Here is an 18,416-nt window from a genome sequence, read left to right as displayed (position 1 = left end):
TATTTTCAACCTGCCCTACCAGTTTGTCCAGTTCCTCCCCTATCAGTTTGTTAGTTCCTCCTTTATTTTAATGAGGAGATGTTCCCTAACAAGCAGATGTAATAAACAATTTTGTAATAAGGAAAGTCCCTCTGGAATGGATTAACCCCCAGATTCTATACAGTGCAACTAAAATTGCACTTGCAAATCTGAGCTTATTCTGTTTTGCACGTGCAACTTAATTGGTTAATAAGCCAATCAGCATTGATAATTGGAAGTTAACAAGCAATTATCAGTACTAATTGGCACTAGTTAGGATTTGCATGCATAGCTCACTAAGGGGTCCTTTTACTAAGGTGTGCTGAAAAGTGACCTGCGCTGGTGTAGACGTATGTATTGGACATGCGCAGGTCCATTGTTCAGCGCACCTGCAAAATAGGCCTTTTTTTGACCAAAAATGGACGTGCTGTAAAATGAAAATTGGCACGTGTCCATTTTGGGCCTGAGACCTTACTGCAACCCATTGACTTAACGGTAAGGTCTCACGCGTTAACTAGGTGGTAATTGTCAGCTTGCAATCAATGGCGATGATTGCCAGGTTAGTGCCTTGCTCCGGAAAAGTTTCTGGCACGAGTAGCGGATGCACGTAAAAAATGAAATTACCGCCCAGGCCACCCGGTAGCCGGGTGGTAGTTCAAAATTGATGCACGTAGGACGTGCCTATACTGCTTAATAAAAGGGCCCCTAAGTCTAGTCTATAAAGCAGTGCATGCAAACACACTGCACGGAGCTCAAAAAGGGGTATGGCCATGGAAGGGCCATGGGTGCTATGCATGTGATCAAGGAGGTTGAAGAAAACAGGAGACAGGATGACGTCAAAAAGTTGAAACCAATTTGGATAGTCCCTGTTTCCCATTCCCCATGCGCAGTCATCATCTAGTACACTCAAAACAAACAAGGAAACCTATGAGCTGCTGCATCCTCATTGTTGTTCTTTATTGTTGGTAGCATTTTTATTTAATCTCACTTAAATTTTCAAACATGCCAGCTTGTGCAGCATACGGATGTACACAGACGCAGCATATTAACATAATAACTTTTCATAGGTAGAGTAGTAATTTGTTATAAATTGTAATCAGTGTGTCATTTGGAGGGGCTGGTTATAGGGACACCCTAGCACGTGTTGTATTCATGCAGACATTTTTTCTCCTGGTAAAGGGTCACTAAAACAGACATCATGTTATAAGAATCAGTTGCTCAACATTTAGAGCTTCTATCTATTTATTTACTTATTTATATCCCATATTAAACATGAATTATGTTGAAACCTGGGAGCATTTAAAATCTTTTTTTTTCCTGTGCCTAGATTTAAAGAGAAAGATGGTTTGTGGGAACTTGCTCCTTTTGTTTTGTGGAATGCAGTGGTATATTATGCACTTAATATTGTTTATTACTACTATTTATAAGAGGGATATCAAATAATGTATATAGATGTGTCCTGGGAATAATGAGAAGCTATTGGATTTTGTTGGCTGCGAAGTGACTATTACATTTATTTGCATGTTTAATTTCCTTTTTGATGTGCTGACATCAAGAAATTTGAAATATTGAGGTTCCAAGGCTCCATTGTAGTCAGCAAACATAGCTGATAGGAAGTCTATTTTACACATCTTTGAAGGAATCCAGACACGGCAAGTCTATGTTACATTCAGTTTGTGAAACTGGATTTCAGGGGTTTATAGGTTGCTTTGACAGTTTGCTAATGCTCTATGACTTTCTGATTGCCTTTAAAGTAAGCCAAGACTGTTTGGAGTCATTTTTTGGAAACATTTGTGCCCAGATGATCAAAAGCCCTGCGCTGTTCCAAACAGCACCCTAAAAATAGCGCAGGGACAGCGCAGGGCTTTTCTGCATCGATGATCAAAGATAATGCATGCAAATCTAAGCAGCGCTATTATCTTTGATCATCATGTTTTAGTGCGGGAGAATTGTGCCGAGCATGCGCTTAGCACAATCCTCCCGCACTTGTTTGACAGGTCTGGGCTGTCAAATGCCCAAACCTGTCAAACAGCATGCCACGCAAACCGTCTCCCACCCTCCCGCCCAGCGACGGGGGGGGGGGGGGGGGGGGGGGGGGGCTGGAGGTCCGGTGGGTCTCCAGCATCCCCACCCCACAAACCCAATCCTTAAGTGGCCGCACCCCCGAACCCATGCCGCCTCCCTAAAAACGCTGTCCTACCCTCCCACCACTGTGATCCATCGACGGGAGGGGGGGGGGGGGCTGGCTACCCCAAGCCCTCCCTCCAGCGTTGTCCATAGATTCCCTGGTGGTCCGTGGTGTGCTGTGGTGTCATGACACCCCCCCCCTCCCGTCCCTCTACCTTTTGTTGGAGGAGGGAAGCAGCCTGCCTGCCACCCTCCTCTTCCAGTCAGTCGACGCCCAAAATGGTGGTGCCCAGCCCCGCCCATTGCATCCAGGGATGCGCTGGGCGGGGCTACAGACCATGTAAGGGAATCGCTCCCTTACATGGTCTGTAGCCACGCCCAGTGCATCCCAGGATGCAATGGGCGGGGCTGGGCGCCGCCATTTTGAGCGTCGACTGACTGGAAGAGGAGGGAGGCAGGCAGGCTGCGTCCTCCAACAAAAGGTAGGGGGGCCGGGAGGCCGGGAGGGGGGTGTCACGACACCAAAGCACACCACGGACCACCAGGGAATCTAAGGACAACGCTGGGGGGAGGATTTGGGGTAGGCTGGAGGTCCACCGGACCTCCAGCCCCCAACCCCCCCCCACCCATCGATAGTTCACAGTGGTGGGAGGGTAGGACAGCGTTTTTCTGGAGGCGGCGTGGGTTCTGGGGTGCCCTCTCTGAACATGGGGGGGGGGGATCGTCAGGGGGACTGGAGGTCCACCGGACCTCCAGCCCCCCGTTTGCGTTTGCATGCTGGACAGGGCTCACCATTCCTCCCCAATGATCCGCAAAATCTAACGCCAGCTCGGAGCTGGCGTTGATTTTGCTGCGGCCAGCGACCCAATCTTTGGCGCGCTGGTCGCTGATCATTGGGGATGAATGCGTTAAGCGCCAATTAGCATGCATTTGCAAGCTAATTGCGCTAGAAGCCCTGTTTAGCATGCATTTGCATACTACTTGCGCTGAGAGCCCTCGAGTGCGCTGTTTCAGGTGCTCGAGGGCTCTGATCATGGGTCGGCTGCAAACTCTGGTGCTAGTATGGCATTAACAGCCTCTAGCGCCGGAGTTTGCTTTTGATCATGACCCCCTTGGTGTCTTGGGGGCAGTAACAACAACCCATCAGCTAGGCAGTTCATTGCTGCTTATAGAAAAAACAGTAAAAAAGGCCCTTTTCTCACACAAATGAAACGGGCGCTAGCAAGGTTATCATGTAATGGCAATTATGTTTCTAAGGGAACCGTTAGGAGAAATGTTCTGTCATGATAATAATTGGGAAAGGTATATAATGATTAATATGCTCCAGGGGTATGAGATACGGATTGTTCTATGTTTTTTTTTTTTTATTTTAATCTTTCTTTTTTTTGTGATTTTTATTTATGCTATTTTTTTTAAAGATAAAGAGTAAGCAGAAATTGTAAAATTTTTATTACAAATATAATGGTTGTTCACATTTGCAAGATTTCTTTATAAACAATATTTCTCGTGAAAACTTTGTTACAATGGGGTAAAAGCTTTCCTTGTTCAGGACCATCTATGACTTTTACAATTGCATCAGAAGACTTTCGAACTCGTGAAAATGTTACATTCAGTTGGCCATGTGTAAACACTGGTTCTGGTAGGAAAATGGCAACTTTTCAAATGTTTGTCCTTGTGACTTGTTAATTGCATGGGCGTAGTTTGACTGTTTCATTTGGGGGGGCAAAGGATGGAGTGGAGCATATTAGCATATTCCTTCCTTCCTCCATATTAGCATATTCATTTGCATATATATATATATATATATATATATATATATATATATATATATATATATATATATATATATATATTCAAATGAATATGCTAAGATGGAGGAAGGAAGGAAGGGGAAAAAAGCTGGCTTTTTGGGGGGAATAACCATAATGAATATGTATGAGATATCAAGCCAGCTCTTTCTCCCTTCCTTCCTTCCTTCCTTCTTTCCTCCTTACCCAGCACTCCCTCTTACTCTCCAGTAGTATTTCCCCACCCCCTTTCCCATACCATGCCAGTGTTGACCTTAGAAATGCATAGGCTCTATGTGTAGATCCTTCAAGAGGCAGTGTGTCATGATTTAGGCTCTACACCCTTTCTGATGTTTTGGTGCCACCTCAGTAAGGCCAACACACAATCTCTCCACTGCAAAACGCAATGCACAAACTTGTGCAAAAACACACTCATATCCTTACTAAACCATAACAGCACTAATTCCAAGGACAGGACGAGCTACAACCTTATGCGTGAAAAGGCAGAACTGTAATTACACCAGGCTCTTAAACACCAATACACTACCTCGTGAAAAAAAGCAAAACAAAAAGGGCTGCAAATACTACACGCTAGCAGAATACTGCACCTTGATCACACATGAAAAACACATGACACAAGGAACTAGAAATGAAAAAATATGAAGGCAAAATACTGGAAAGTTAACTGAAGAAGTCAGACTCAGCATGCAGCAATACCAGAAAAATTGAAACTTACATGCAAAATATCACAGATGCACATTTCAAAAAGCTGACATATTCCAATTCATAAATTCTGAATAAAATACTTTTTTCTACGTTTGTTGTCTGATCATTTAGTTTTTCTATTCGCAAATGATATATATGCTTAATTTGCAGTTCCCTCTCTTTCAAGCATCCCCTCCTCTGCAGTTTGGCAGCTGGCCTCTCTCTCAACTGTCCTCCTATTGTCCAGCAGCTCACCCTTCTCCCTTTCACCTCCTGATTCTGCAAGCCTTCTCTCTCTCAACCCCCCCCCCCCAAGCCTTGTGATTCAGCTCATTCAACCTCCCTAGTCCAACAGCTTCTCCCCTTTCACTCCCCCCCCCCCACCACTGATCTGGCAGCTTCCCTCTCTCTGACCCCCTCCAATTCGACAGTTCTCCTCTCTCTCAACCCCCCAGGTGCCTGTAATCCAGCAGCTCCCCCTATCTCAATCGCTCCCAGCCTGTGCGATCCAGCAGTTCCCCCTCTCTTAACCCCTCCTGCCCCTGTGATTCAGTAGCTCCCTCTCTCAAACAACCCCCCCCCCCCCCATTCCAATAACTCTCCTCTCTCTCAAGCCTCCCCCCCAGCACTTGCAATCCAGGAGCTCCCTCTCTCTCAAATACTCCATCCATCCAGCAGCTTCCCTCTCTCTCACCTGCACCAATACGGCAGCTCTCCTCTCTCTGAACCACTTTCTCAGACACTGTGACCCAGCATCTTCTCCTCCTCTCTTAATCCCCTCCCCAGGGTCCCAGCAGCTTTCCCCCCTCTCACCACCTACCAATCAGGCAACAGCCTCTCTCTCAAGCTCCCCCAATAGAGCAAGGCAGCCCCTCTCTCTGTTTCCCCCATATCCTCCATGGTTCTGCAGCTCCACCCCCCCTGCGGTAAAGAAGATTAAGTTGTTTTCATCGTGTTTGTCGTGTTCTTCATTTGGGGGGGCATTGCCGCCCCCCTCACCCCCCCCCCCCCAGTCTATGCCCATGGTTAATTGTCATTGCAAGAGCCAATTTCACAGGAAATTGTTTTCTACGTAAAGAATTAGGCCAACCCATAAAAGGGGGCCGACCACAACTGGGCTGAAGGCCGACAAAGACAAGGGGGAGGGGGAGGGATAGGGAAAATGAGTTAAGAAAAGGGAAAGGAGGGTGTGGGGAGGGAAGAGTTAAAGAAGAAAGGGGTGGGAGATAGGTGTATTGGAAGAAGAGAGGAGTGTATGGAGAGGGTGTCATTTTGTGTGCAGCAGGCGGGAGAGGAGCAACGCTGGAGATACGTGAGAGCAGGGACGTAGCTACGGGTGGGACTGGGTCAGGCCCACCCAGTCCTAGTCTGTGAGCCAATCGCAGCTCTGGTGTTATTTTTGTTTTTACCAGTGCTCCAGCCTCCAGGAAGCAAAAAGCAGCCTCCTGCCTGCCTGCCTTGTTTGCTGCAGCTGCTGCTCGGGATTCGAGCATTGGGGGGGGGGGGGGTGCCTCCGTGTCCGCTCTGCTCCATTAATTTATTTTTCCTCTGCTCACTGATGCCTCCTCCCCCCCCCCCCCACACACAACGGTCCAGCATCGGGGAGTGGTGGGCACGGACCTCTGCTCCAGCCTCCGGTGTTCCCATAGTCTGCCTCGGGTGCCGGCACGGCTGTTGCTCTTGCCTCTGCTCACTGATGCCTCCTCCCTCCCCCCCCCCCCCCCCCCCGCGCACATACAACAACAGTCCGGGATCGGAGAGGTGGATGCGCACACACGCCTCTGCTCCGATGTTCCCACAGTCTGCCTTTCTTCCCAGCGGCTGCTGCTCTTCTGCTCAGTGATGCCTGCCCTACAGCCCGCGCACAACGGTCTGGCATCGGGAAGGAGGGGGCACGCACCTCTATTCCCTGCAGCTTTTCTCGCCTCTGCTTCTGTTCACTAATGTCTGCCTTCACGGCCCGCACACAATGGTCCGGCTGGCTTGGGCGTCCTGCCACGGCACCAGACATCAGTGAGTCCCAGAGAAATCTGCAGAAGAGTCAGGGAGTTAGAACTGAGGAGCTCCATCAGGCGGTGGGGAAATCTGGGCACTCATCCAGCCCCAGATGCCAGGAGTCAGCAGCCACTGCAGTGGCCAACAGGCACTGATAGAAGCCTGCTTGGTCCTCCTCTCCAGCACTGCACCATGTGCACACACTGATCAGGGCCTCTTCGGGGGCAGGAAACTTTCTCTGCAGTGCCTAGGTAAAACTATATATATTATAAAATGGTAGTTGGCTTCTGGGTGGGGGTGAGCTTTGCAGTGCTCAGACAAAAAAAAACCCTTTTGTTGGGCACCTGGGGGGGGGGGGGGGGATGGGGGACTGTGAAGGGCAAGGCTGATGCCAAGCTAAAAGGAGGGATGTAGGGGTTAGGAATGGGCAGAGCTGATCCCGGGCTAGAGGGAAGGATGTGGAGGTAAGGAAGAGCTGATGCTGGACTAGAGGGAGAGATGGAGGGTGGAGGGAAGGGCAGGGCTGATGCTAGGCTAGAGGGAGAGATGGAAGGTGGAGGGAAGGGCAGAGCTGATGCTGGGCTAGAAGGAGGTTATTATTTAGTATTATCCCAAGAAATACTACTCAAACCTATATACATAGTGCCCACCCATATTAGCTCTGGGCCCACCCAAAATGTCATGTCTGGCTACGCCACTGCGTGAGAGCGAGAAGATTGACTGGTTCCTTTAATTTTAATTGCAGTGTGTGTTGGGGGGGGGGGGCAGTGTGGTGAGATTGACTGGTTCCTTTATTTATTTGTAGTGTGAATGGGGGGCAGTGTGGTTAGATGACAAGCATTAGTAATTTGTTGATGTTTGGGAGTCGTGTGAAAAGGAGAAACGGGGGATCGTGTGTAACAGGAGTTGTGTCTTTCACTGATGTACTTCATTCTTTTCTGATGTTCCGGTTATTAAGTGGGACTTAGCAAAGGGGTGGCTTCAGGGTGTTTTCCTGCCTGCTGTCGGTAAGGAAGGGTAACAGATTTGTGGCGAAATTGAGGGTTATTATTATTTCGAGGGCTCTAAGCACTGCGGGGGTTAGATGACAGACAGTATTTCAGGCGTCGTGGTAGCGGTGCTGCCGTCGGCGTGCTGTGCAGTTGTGACTGGGTACACGAATGGGGTGGGTAAGTTAAAAGATAAACAGGAAGAGAGGAACGGCAGTGTTCAGAGTTTTGTTTGGTACCTGTTTCGCTGGGTTGGTGGCGGTAGGATCAGGATTTTGTTCTTAATTTGTTCTTATTTGCCACTTTATTTAGTTATCCATTATTTTCTCCCACCATTTTACAGTTGCTAGCTTTCCCGCTTTTTAGACGGCCATTTTGTGGGGAGCATGGTTCAGTGCTGTTATTGAAGTGGTGGGATGCAGTTCCTAGTAAGGTCCTGCAGAGGGCAGCAGTGCCTTATAGTACGTTGCAAGTCATTGGGGCGGGAGCAAAATTTTATGTTGTGAGGAGTGTGTTGATCACCCCACCCCTCACCTATCCACACCCATCCTGTTAGAATATCAATGATATGCTTTGATGTCCCCATGTATACCTCCAACCCACCCCCATCCTCCCACCCTGTCAGACTGTCATAGTAATGCTTGAATGTTTTCACTTATATACACTGTCAGCTAGCACATTTGCTTATTTCCAATCTGACGAAGAAGGGCAACCTTCGAAAGCTAATCAAGAAATGTATTAAGTTATGTCCAATAAAAAAGGTATCATCTTATTTTCTTTTCCATGTTTTATTTTGTTTGATTTCTATTGATATGTTGTGAGGGAAAGAATTAAATTTGAAGTATATATAAATAAACACTGGATTTAATTTTAAAGTATATATAATGCTTAAAAAGAAATACATCCCTATTTTTTTTATATATGCTTTAAAATGAAATGCAACTTTAAAGTATAGGTATTTATTAAAGTAAATATAATAAAAAATAAATGAACAAATAAAATAAATATGACGGGTGGGTTATATGCATTATATAAATATATATATTTTAAAAAGGTAGAAAATACAAGGCAATATTATTTCTGAGGAATAATAGTACACCAAACAAATGAAGAGGAATCAGTAAAACGTATATGGAAATATAATGTTTAATTTTTATAAAATATTTCTAAAAGGCAAAGAAAAGACCTCAAAACGCCCGACCGCTTACTTTCAATTTTCAGCGGCTTTAACTGGGGGCATGGTGTTCATCACTGGTCATAAAAACCTTGCTTCAAACAATTACTTCAACTTTTAATTTATTTCTAAAAAGATTTTAGCAAATTTATTCTTTTTTGTAAAAATGTTTTTAAATATATTACCAATCTCAATGCTAACTTCAAATTTTATTTGGTTCACAAAAACCTTTACCAATTCTTATGAAATGCTATGAAGCAGCTATTTTCACAAATAAAGTAAAGTCGAGCACGTATCTGTTGCCCAACAGTGGCCCCATCCGTTTCGCTTACAGGCTTTTTCAAGCGATGTGCTTCAACAGAGAAAGCATTGAAAAAAATGTTTCTGAAAAATATATTTACCATATATTTCATTATGAGAGAAAACAACTGGAAAGTCAACATACAAAAACTTCTATCAGGGCCGTGCCAACACGGGGGCGCTGACCTCTGGAGGGCGTCGCCGCGCCATGCTTACCCTCGCCGCTTACCTCAGCTCCCAGACCCTGACAGCAGCCCTTTTATTTAAATTTACTTCCGACATCGCAGCAGCTGAGCAGCGTCAGTGAAAGTGCTGCCGACGTCTCCAGCCTTCCCTTCATGCTTGTTCGTTCCCTCAGTGTTCCGCCCTCACCAGGAAATGACGTCAGAAGAAGGCGGGACACTGAGGGAACGAATGAGCGGGAAGGGAAGGCTGGAGACGTTGGCAGCGCTTTCACTGACGCTGCGCAGCTGCTGCCACGATGGAGGTAAATTTAAATTAAATACAAAAAACCAGACTCAGAGGGCGGGCAGAGAGGTGAATTACTGGATATGGATGGATGGAGGAGGGAAGGACAGAGAGGAGCATTGATAGGACAGAGAGGAGCATTGATGGACGTGGTAGGACCCAGGGAGAGGAGATATTGCTGCACATGGAGGGGAGGGGAGAGAGGAGAGGAGAATTGATGGATATGGATGGACATGGAGACAGATCTATCAGTCTTTCTTTGAATAAATTATTCTTTTTATTCATATTCATTTTGTCATCCCATTATTTTCAATTTTTATCAATTATGGGTACATATATATATGCTTTTTATATTTTTAATTTTGTTCATGCATTCTATATATTGCCTTAACTATGAGCACTTTTTCACTTAGGGTGACTATTATTGCATTTTATTTCTTTGTTTTTGGTTGTTTGCATTTCATTAACAATCATTACGTATTTTTTTTGCAAGTCTATGCTTCTTAATTATCCTAATACATATATATAATCTTCCAATGTCAATACTACATAATATCATTCAATATCTTCATTTACATTTTTTTTTCTAATTCAGCATTGGTGTTTTTAAGATTTGTTTTTTATCATGTATGAATATTTTTTTTATATTTGTAGTCATTCTTTGCCAATAGCATACAGTCCTTTGGCTTTTATTCATTTTTTAATTCATTTTCCTTTTTTTGCACTTTGACCTGGAAATCAAGGATAAAAAACATCACATGACACTCCTCAAAGGTTTTCCAAGTTTGACAGCAGTGCATCTGCTTGCGTTGTGTTAAGAGTTACAGTGAGTATAGCCTCCGTTTCAAGGCACTTTATAAGATATTTATATTTATAAGGTCCTTTGGATAGTGTCTCCGTTATACTAGTGCTATTTCCCTCTCTGACAACAATTGCATGCAGCATTTAGTGGTGGTTCTTTTCCCCCCTCCCCCTTCACTTTTGGTGCGTTTTTATAACTATTATTGAGATACATCAGCAATTTCCTGTGCTTTGGAGACTTGGATTTTCAGGCACTGCTCATCTCTGTTTTTAAAGCAAATCACTACACGTATTTTACTTTCGGTTTCGTTTTATGTCTATTTATGCATATTTTATTGCGCTCTATGTTTGGGTTTTTAAAATTCCCCTTCCTGCACATATATTCTCTTACTGTGAACGAGTAACAGTAATACTTTAGAGCGTTTATGGTGTTTTTTAATGATTTTAATATCACCAAGTATAACCCTTTATTGTTAGACACCTTTGGCACATAGTTTTAGAGGTTTTTTTCTGACAATACGCAGCGAGCATACACACACCATAGCACTATTCTTTCTGACACAGCAATATATAGTATAACCATGACATCATTCCATTAGATGTTTCTCACATACATTCAGTATATTGTGCATCTCCACATTCTGTTAGTCTGGACAGTAGTGATTTTATATACATTATTCATTTGGCGAAGGTATGACGCCTATTTTCATTTTTAATTTTTATTCCTTATTTTTTGGACAGTCATTTTAAGCATCTGCTGTATGAGCTGGTTTTTTCCAATCTATTATACACCACAAGTGAGTAACCTTTTATTGCATAATCTTATTCATATTGCTATTTATTTTTGTTTTTACTTCTTATTTTTTAATTTTTCATTATTATGATCTTTTAACATTGCTGGTTTGATATATTTAGTGTTTGATTACATTCATATTTTTAGGTTTTCCGTTTTTAGAGTTGCTCCTTTCAGAAGGTTTCAAATTACGTATGTGTCCACCACTCCATTTTTATTATTTAATACTAGTAAAAAAGGCCCGTTTCCGAAACCAATGAAACGGGCGCTAGCATGTGACTTTTTTTTTTTGTGTGTGTATGTGTCATGGAGTTATTTTGTGTGTGTGTGTGTGTGTGTGTGTGTGTGTGTGTGTGTGTTACACAATATTTTCCACATATATATGTTCAAGGTCTAATGCTGTATATCAGTGCCCTTGCTTTGCTGTTTTTATGTAAATGTTCTTATATAGATATTTATTATTTATTATATATATGTTGGGAATCGTATACATGTTTATATATATACTAGTAAAAAAAGGCCCGTTTCTGTGAGCCATGAAACGGGCGCTAGAAGGTTTACCTGTGGCAGCGTCGGGAGGGCGCAGGACGGCAGCGTGGGGAGGGTGCAGGCGGGTAGTTTCTGACCCCAGCACTCATTCCCTTACTAGGCATGGGAACATCTCACTCAGCAGTTTAACGGTTTTCTGTTTCCTTCAGCCTGTGAGGCAGTATGCAGGGAGTAACAGGAGATGGGGTGAGACCAAGGTTTGAGCAGATAGAGAAGAGCCACTCTGCTTAATAACCCAGCTTTCTCTTTTCTCTCCTCTGCAGTGGTGCAGAGGGGAGGTTGAAGTAGACAGATCAGAGCAAAGAAGATCTCAGTTGCATGCAGGGTTGCCAGCTGGGAAAAATTTTTCCAGCCCGAAACAGCTGTAAACCCGTTCAAAAACTGCCCGTAGCCAATCCCCGTCTTCCGCGTCACCGAACCCTGCCCCCGCGTCACTAACCCCGCCCCAGCATCACATAACCCTGCCCCCGCGTCACTAACCCCGCTTCCCACGTCACTAACCCCACCTCCCACGTCACTAACCCCGCCTACGTCATCCCTGACGTCAGCCCTGCCCCTGAAAGGCTTCTATTGGACCGAATTGGACCAATAGAAGCCCTGGAAAAAACCGCCAAACTCGCACAGCGGCAACGGGAAAACCGCCCAAAAAACCGCATCCCGCGGCTGGCGAAATTTTCCCGCCGCCGCTGGTGAAAACCCGCCCAATTGGGCGGTAAAACCGCCCACCTGGCAACCTTGGTTGCATGTTCTTTCCAGGGGCGTAGCTACGGTTGAGCCTGGGTGGGCCCAGGCCCGCCCAGGCAGCCGGCAGCTGTCCGGTCCTCCCCTGCCTAATTTTGTTTTTAGTGCACCAGCTGCAGCCATTGTGGTGTTAGATGCTGGTGCCGCTACTCCTTCGCTCACTCCCTGAGCTCTGCTCCTCCCCCTCATGCGCGACGGCACCGCAGTGCTGCATGGGAGGGGAAACTGTGCCGGCTATCGTCGCGGTCGCTGTCGTGGTTCCTCCACTCTGCCGATCTGACCTGCCTCAGCAGCACTCCCCCGTGGCCCCACAACAGCACACATGGAGCAGAGCACAACGATTGCGCTCTGAGTCTGCGCCACTATCTGCCACCACCACCAAAGCCCAGCTGCCCAGACCAGGTAAAATAAATATATTTTTTTAAATTTTAACATCGTGTACAGTGTAATGGTGGGTGGGGGTGTGCTCTTCACTGCCTAGGTAAAAAAAAAGGCATATTTAATAATTTTAATATACCTTGTTTCACTAGGCAGTGAAGAGACCACCCCCACTCAGAAGCCCTAAATTTGTTATAAAGCTCAGGTTACAATCTAAAAAAGGTTGTATATTTTTCAAGTTGATGAGTTTTGGAGGTTGTTCTCTGCAGTGCCCGGGTTACAAATTTTTTAAAAAATGTTTAAATTTAATATAGGCAGGTTTCTGGGTGGAGGTGGGCTCTGCAGTGCCCAGGACATAAAAAAAAGTCTTATATTTAATGCTGGTGTCCTTCATGGTTGGGGGAAGAGATCCCAGACCGTGGGAGGATGGGTAGGGGGTAAGACAAGGCTGATGCTAGGCTAAAGGGCGGGGTGGGGCGGGGCTAGGGCTTATCTATGGGATGAATGATTGGGAAGGGCTGATACAGTGCTACGGGGAAAAATGGGGAAGAGGGTAAGGTAGAGAACAGAAGGGCTGATGCTGGGCTATGGAGATGGATGGTGGGGTAGGGAAGGGAAAAGCTGATGCCATGCTGAAGGGCAGGGATGGACTGATGCCAGTCTACAGGACAATTGCTAATGTTTGGTCCTCTATTCTGTAATTGATGAGAGTTGGTATGTGCTCTGCATGTGACCAAGGTGAGAGATTCTGCTGGCATGTAGTTTGTGTCGGGTTGTATGAGTCTGACTTATCTGACTTTTCCAATGGAAAGTGTATTGCTGTTATTTATACGCACTGCTGCATTTATAAAAGTACTGTTATTGGTATTCGTGTTCAGAATTGGTGTTGAGATTTGCAACATAGGCTCTAAGAAGTTTCTTTGCAGGATTTAGTGTTACTTCACAAAGTACCTGACAGTTAAGGGATTTTGTATTGCTATTATTGAGGTGCTACCAGAATTTGAATACATCTTTCCTGTGTATTTATATTGCAAGATCCTGTCGTGTGTTGAGAGGTTTGCCACTGTAGTAGACTTATGTCTGGTCAATTTTAAGATATGGGAAAATGTAATTATATTTAAAAATATTGGTTTTTCTGTTATTTATGTGGTTTATGCTGATGCAGCTGTTAGGCAGACTACTTAGAAATTCATCATCAAGTGCATTCTAAGGCCTTATTTTGTAGTATCCCAAGAAACACTATTCATACCTATAGACATAGTGCCCACCCATATTAACTCTGGGCCCACCCAAAATGTCAACTCTGGCTACGCCACTGTTTCATACCCTCCTCTCTTTTCCCCCAATTCCCTGGCAACCTGCAAGGAACAGGCGGCGAAGGGCCACCATGCAGAGATTTCATGGAAATTCCTGAATCTCCACTCAGAAAATTCCCAAATATGGAGAAAGGAGGGAATCTGGGGATAGTGGGTTGGAAATATTCAGTTTGTATATGGGGCTTTCGAGGCAATGTAAAAGAGAGGAATTATTTTGGGGCTATCAAGTACCATAATATGAATGTAGAGTTGTTAGGCATTTTTGTTTTCATCATGCTGTATTTTAAGTCAGAGAAAAAGAAGGAAATATAAGACAAAGTGGGCCGGGGGGGGGGGGGGGGGGGGGGGGGGGGGGGGGGGGAAGGGAGCACAGAGACACTGGACAGTATGAAGAGAGAGGGAGAAACATGCTGGGCAGAATATAAGAGAAAAAAGGAAGATATGCCGGCAATCACTTAGGGGAGAAAGAGAGAGAAAAGGCTGGACTGTTTCAGGGGAGGGAAAGAGAGAAGATTGGCAGCAGTGTTGCCAGGTGGGCAGTTTTACTGCCCAATTGGGCGGTTTTCCGCGACCCGCCGCGGGAAATTTTTGCCCGCGGCGGGTCGCGGTTTTTTGGGCTTCTTTTTTTTCTTTTCCGCGGTTTTTCGGGCGGTTTTTTCGGCTGCGGGGGGCGGGGTTAGTGACGTTTTGGGCGGGGTTTGATGACGCTTTGGGCGGGGTTAGTGACGTTTTGGGCGGGGCCGGTGACGGGGGAGGCGGGGCCGGTGACGGCGGGGGCGATGACGCGGGGGTGGGGGTGTCAGGGGCGGGGTTTGAGTTTGGGCGGGTTTTGGGCTGTTTTTACGCTGGATTGGGTGGGAAAAAAATTTTCCACCTGGCAACACTGATTGGCAGAGCATAGGGAAAGAAGGGATTCTGGGTAAGGTGGTACCTTGCTGTTTGGGTTTCCAGGGATGACATTGTGTAAAAGAAGAGGCAGCAGCCTGAATGGCTGCTGATATTGCCTATTAGTGAACACAGTGTAAGCAAGTGCCACTGGGGAGTTTTAGAGGGAGAGAGTATTTATGCTGGGTGGGGGGGGGGGGGGGAGTGCTTGAGAGAGAGTGAGAGAAAGTGTTGTGGAGGTTATATGTGAGAGGGAGTGTTTGAAAGAGAATGTGTTTATGTGAGAAGGAGATGTTGGGGATCAGGGCCGTGCCAAGGGTCTCTGGTGCCCCCCTGCAGACTATCAGTTGGTGCCCCCCCCCCCCGTCTCGCTAAGGGTCTCTGGTGCCCCCCTGCAGACTATCAGTTGGTGCCTCCCCCCCCCCCCCCCCCCCCCCCCCCCGTCTCGCTTCTTCATTAGATGTTTCTCCATTGCTACCTGTCTTTCCTTTAGAGTGAAAACTACAGGCCCAGCCAGACCTGACAAAAGGGTCTACCACACCCTTCAATGTCAAGCATATACTAGAAAACTGTAAATTAGCTTACACAGGAAAGCAGTTTAAAAAAATAAACACAAATCCTGCTGTTTCTTAACACTGCTCTCCAGAGAAAGCACTGCCTTTATACAGAGGCTTTTCAGTGGGACTTAGCCTATTAAAAACTATTAGCATAATTAGGAATGGCCAGCCCTTGTAACTGCAGAGACCTAAGCTTTGATTATGCATGTTCCTGTCTTTGTTAGAGTGTGTGTGTGTGTGTGTGTGTGGGGGGGGGGGGGGGGGGGGGGGTGCGTCTCTTCATCTCATTTACACAGTCTGACCTCCCTGGCTCACTGGGAGCCCAGTCTCTTGGAGACTGCTATACATTGCAAAATAAGATAGCAGATGTAAATTCTCAAAGTGGACATATTCCAAACACTAAAATGAAAATAAAATGATTTTTTTCTATCTTTGTTGGCTGGTGACTTTCTTTTTCTGATCATGCTGGCCTAGTATCTGATTCTGTTGCTGGTATCTGTCCTCTTAACTCTGTTTCCAGGGCTTCCTTTCCACTGTATGTATCCCTCATTGATAAGTCTCTGACTCTAAAGTTTAGCAATTTCATTAAAGCAAAATGTATTTTCAAATATCACAAACTCTCCCTATCCAAGCAGAATGTTTTATATAAAAACAAACACACAAAAAAAGCAGATTTTTACTTACCAGCTATTCTACACTATACGTCAGGTAAACTTCCTCTTTGAAGCTCAGCCAATTAAATGGATTTTAGCTGTAGCTATGATAATTATGTACACATCATTGCAGTCATGCCCTCCTCTCAGTGTACATGCTCAAAAAACAAAAACTTTGAACCACTTACAGATAACAATTACACTATTTATTTTTTATTTCTCCCCAGTCTCACTTGCACACCTGCCTCCAAACCTGTTCTCTTTAATTTGAATGTTGTTCCAGTTCACCCTGAATGAAAGTTGTTCACACACCAAAGCCATAAATAGCTGCTGGTTGTACTCTTTGAAGCAGCTTTAGCAGAGCAGCGTGTCTGTCTCAGCACTGCTGGGTTACCTTCACTTCCTGATGCGTGGGCAGGGGAGAGAGGAGAATCACAACTTCAGGCAAAGTGAGTGGTGCCCTCTAGAGGTCGGCGCCCCCCTGCGTTGCTTACCTCGCTTACCGTGTCGGCATGGCCCTGTTGGGGATGGGGGAATGAGAGAGAGTGTGTGTGTAGAGCAAGAGTGGGAGAGTATTGACAAAAACAAAAGAGGTTGAGTGAGAAGAGCAATGGAGACTAGGTGGGAACTAGGTACAGCCCAGCGATGAATATCCAGGTACTGCATTCAAAGTTGTTAAATCACAAAAGGATTGTGAAGAATTGCAAGAGAGCCATACGAGATTGGAAGACCAGGCATCCAAATGGCAGATGGTGTGAAGTGATGCATGTCGGAAAGAGGAATCTGAACTATAGCTAGGTGATGTAAAGTTCCACATTAGGAGTCACCAACCATGAAAAGGATCAACAAGACAGAGAATATTGTAATGCCTTTGTATCGTTTCATGATGCAACTGCACTTCGAATATTATGTGCAATTTCAGTCACTACATCTCAAAAAAGATATAGTGGGATTAAAAAAGGTACAGGGAAGGGCAATAAAAATGAAAAGAGGATGGGACTATTTCCATATATGGAAAGGCTAAAGCGGCTAAGACTCTTAGGCTTGGAGAAGAGACAACTAAGGGAAGATATGATAGAGATTTATAAAATACTATGTGAAGTGGAATGGGTAGACATGAATCGCTTGTTTATGCTTTCAAAAAATATAAGGACTAGGGGGCAGACAATGAGGATACTAAGTAGTACATAAATAAATTGAAAAAAATATTTCTTCACTCAACAAGTAATTAAACTCTGAAATTCATTGGTACAAGCAGTTAGCTTAGCAGGGTTTAAAAAAAGGTTGGCACGTTCTAAAAGAAAGGTCCATAAGCCATAATTAAGATGGTCTTGGGAAAGTCCACTGCTTATTCCTAGGGGATAAGCAGCATAAAATCTATTTTACTCTTTTGGGATCTTGTCAGGTATTTCTTGTGTCCAGGATTGGCTACTGTTGGACACAGGATATTTGATGGACCTTCGGTCTGTCCCAGTATGGCAATGCTTATGTTCTTATGTAAAATCATGGTGGCCAGCATATAGAAAGCTCTCCAAGGACAAGCAGGCCAGTTGTATTCTCACATGTGGGTGACATATTGCCAATGGTGTGCTGGTAAATGTTTAACAACAGGCTCTCTCCCCGGTCCCCCTCTGCACCACCACCCCCGTACCCCTCTGCGCCCCCCGTCCCCCTCTGCGCCCCCCCCCCCCCCCAAATTACAGAGCTGGCTATAGCCGGGGAGAGAGCCTGGGGGGAGTGTGGCAATGCATTACACCAGGAAAAAAAATTAAATGATCCCAGGTTCCAATCTAATTCATGTTTAATGTGCGATAAAATGCCATAAATAAGTAAATAAATATAAACTTTTAATGCTGAGCACCTGATTCTCAAAGTGAACATATTCCAAACACTATAATGAAACTAAAATGATTTTTTTCTACCTTTGTTGTCTGGTGACTGTTTTTCTGATCATGCTGGCCCAGTATCCGATTCTGCTGCTATCTGTCCTCTTAACTCCGTTTCCAGGGCTTCCTTTCCATTTATTTCTTTTCTTTCCTCCTTTCTTCTTCATTTCTGGTCCTCAGCTTCTGCCTATTTTCTTCATCCATGTGCAGGTTTTCTCCTCTCTTCCTTTTCCCTCATCTCATCTCCTTCCTCACTCTTCCCTCCCCTCCATCAATGTCCAGCATTTCTTCTCT

Source organism: Microcaecilia unicolor, chromosome 2, assembly GCF_901765095.1.
Source record: "Microcaecilia unicolor chromosome 2, aMicUni1.1, whole genome shotgun sequence".
Classification (NCBI taxonomy): Eukaryota; Metazoa; Chordata; class Amphibia; order Gymnophiona; family Siphonopidae; genus Microcaecilia; species Microcaecilia unicolor.
The sequence above is the reverse complement of the archived record's forward strand: the minus strand, read 5'-3'. Positions refer to the sequence as shown.